The sequence below is a fragment of the Galeopterus variegatus genome, unplaced genomic scaffold, assembly GCF_000696425.1.
Source record: "Galeopterus variegatus unplaced genomic scaffold, G_variegatus-3.0.2 Scaffold1919, whole genome shotgun sequence".
Taxonomy (NCBI): domain Eukaryota; kingdom Metazoa; phylum Chordata; class Mammalia; order Dermoptera; family Cynocephalidae; genus Galeopterus; species Galeopterus variegatus.
Genome location: NW_007728030.1, coordinates 12,154 through 14,778, shown reverse-complemented (window position 1 = coordinate 14,778; position 2,625 = coordinate 12,154). Strand labels below are relative to the sequence as shown.

The following is a 2,625-nucleotide window of genomic DNA, read 5'->3' as shown; positions in this document are numbered from 1 at the left end:
TGTATAATACTGGGTATTATCATAAAAAGTGCAATAGATAATTCCAAATACCTCCCATGTTATGGCGGTTCCCAAGTGTCACTTTGATATTAGATAAAAAACTAGCTTAGGTACTGAACTTTTGACACTGTTAATATTCAAGTAAGTAGAGTCTTTTGATCCCAAATACACAATGCTGCAACACAAATAAAAGGGTTATTTCCTCAGCTACCTTTCTGGTCATTTTAATAACATTAAGAGCACTTTCATTTAAGTATTAAGCCATAATTTACAGCAAACTGTCTCAAATATTACATTTTGTGCTCAATTAACATAAGACAGAAAATACATAATAAATCATAACATCATCTTTCCAAAATCTTCAAAATGAACCACCTCTCCTATGCTATTAATTTAATTAATAACTATAAAACTTTATTCACATTTATTGAAAAAAAACTTACAAGTGTCATTTAAGGTGAAATAATTGCTACATCATTCATGAACTACCCTTCAAATCCACCGAAATAGTAAGCTCAGCTATAAGAGAAAGAAATGTACTAATGAGCGTTCACCAGCACAAGCACATTTATGTTTTCAGCTTTAGCATATTTTCAAACCATCTGGCATCAATGCCTCTCTGGTTCTCCCAGCCTAATCTGTTCAGAATTGAATATAAAACTAGAGCTACAAGCACTTTGGGGAAACCAAAGAACAGCACACACGCAAAATAACGTTCCAAATGTGAAGCTCTAAATTAGTTTATACTTGAACTGTATCTTTACAACACTCCCATTCAAGGGTTAATGCTCCTTTGAAAACACAAGAATGGTTCAACAAATTTGTATAAATTATAGCTATCATCAGTTACCCAAGTCCTACATTAATTCCTTTTTTCTCATTTTAATCCTGACTATTAAAAGCATTTGAAGAGGTACTTCTACAAAAAAGATTCATTGATAAATGAAATGCTATCATTTTTATATTGAAAGGACCCAAGATTATCCATTTTACTTTGCATAAAATTAGTCTGCTTAACCCTAAAATGCTTAGAGGAAGGAGAGAAAAACTAAGAGGAAAAATATTCATGAAAACCCTTTTTATGTTCTCTTACCATATTATTGTCATTGACAGCACTCACATTTCTTTTGCTTAAAATAAGGAGTCTGAATTACTACTTTAGAAATTAAAATAATCTATGGATATACCAGGGCCAATATCCCTGTCAGAGCCAACTCCTGTTCATCCTCACTACCAGCATAAAAACAAATGACTTTTGAAGGATAATTTTTCAGAAACAAAGATAATTCACGTAGCACCATTTAACATAAGTTAAAGCTTTCAGACAAAGACAGAAACAATGACCAATACCAACAAATCTAAAGACGCACTCAGATAGACAGTCACTATTCCTGGAGGGGTGGGAGGGACTGGAAGCTGCTTCTTCCTCCTAACCTTGAACCACTGATATTTCCCAATATTCTGATTTTCCATTTTCTGCTACCATACTAACCTCTAAGAGAATTGCTTCTTCCGTTCAAGTTACATGAAATCCCAACCTAATCACACCATAAATCTATCAGTAAGCTTTTCGTTACATTTTTCTCCCAAAGATTAGCTCTTCTCATCTTTTTTAACGAGCCAGGATGAAATGACAGAAAAGCGCTGTGGAATTCCGGCTCTGCCCAATCTCTTCCCTATATTTCTCCTTTATCACCCCCGTTCCCCTTTCCTGATCCCCCTGCCCCTACCTGACGCCTTCCCTGAGGCTTCGTCCTTCACTACTCTAAGCTAAGAATATCAAACGGAATCTTTTCCATCTCTGGGGATTGGCTCTTACTGTTACCCACGGAGGGGAGAGGAGGGGGAGACGTACTGAAACAAAGAATTTCAAGACCCTTTACCTGGAACTTTGGCGGAAATACTCAGAAAAAGGGTATCGCCGGGGCTCTTCTTTCCTGCCATTAGACCCCATTCCTCTCCCGTCACCCTCCCAGCCCTTCATTCCCCTCAAGGAATTAGATCGTTCCCTTTAGGCCCTAAACCTTAGAGGATTCCCCTAGGTCTGCACCCCCAGCCCCGGCTCACCCCCCCCCTCTCTACTGAAGGGGGTAACATTTCCATCTTCTTTAATTAACTTGTCCCTCAATCCCAGGGCTTCCTCAAAATCGTAATGTAGTTTTTAAGGACTCAACTCTGAATTCCCCTCGAAATGGACGTACAGCCTGGCCCCTAAATGGGTGGACAGCCTTCCCTGCACTGGGGATACAGCCTTTCCCCGGAGGCTTTCCCGGGACTCCCACCCCAAAGCCAGTGCGCTCAGCTCCAGCAAGAGACCCTGTCCTCACTCTCAGGGAGACTGAGTCCTCCCGAGGTGGACATCCGCCCAGAGGACATCGCGCCTGACCTCCGCTAGGACCCCAACTCTGCGGGGGTCCTCCATCCCTGCGGCGCCCTCCCCCAGGGAGACCCAGTCTTCACTCGCCTTAGCTACTCCAAGTTGCTAGATTCTCTCTTAAACGGGGGAACAGATTTTCTCTCCCAGATCCCCCTCCGCCCCCAAGCTCCTTTCACGGCTGCAGAAAACCCGAGCGCGCGAAGGAGGCTGTGGATCTGTCCCTACGCGGTGACTCCCCAGCCGCGAGG

General features: G+C 41.9%; 1 protein-coding gene across 1 annotated transcript in view; it reads right to left on the bottom strand.

Moving 5' to 3' along the window:
• Positions 1-1,967, bottom strand: part of ZHX1 (zinc fingers and homeoboxes 1) — a 24,527-nt gene extending 22,560 nt beyond the window's left edge. Inside the window, exon 1 of the mRNA XM_008579589.1 lies at positions 1,884-1,967. The gene's annotated coding sequence lies outside the window, so the exon portion shown is untranslated. The remainder of the gene's footprint in view (positions 1-1,883) is intronic.
• Between the last annotated feature and the right edge of the window lie 658 nt (positions 1,968-2,625).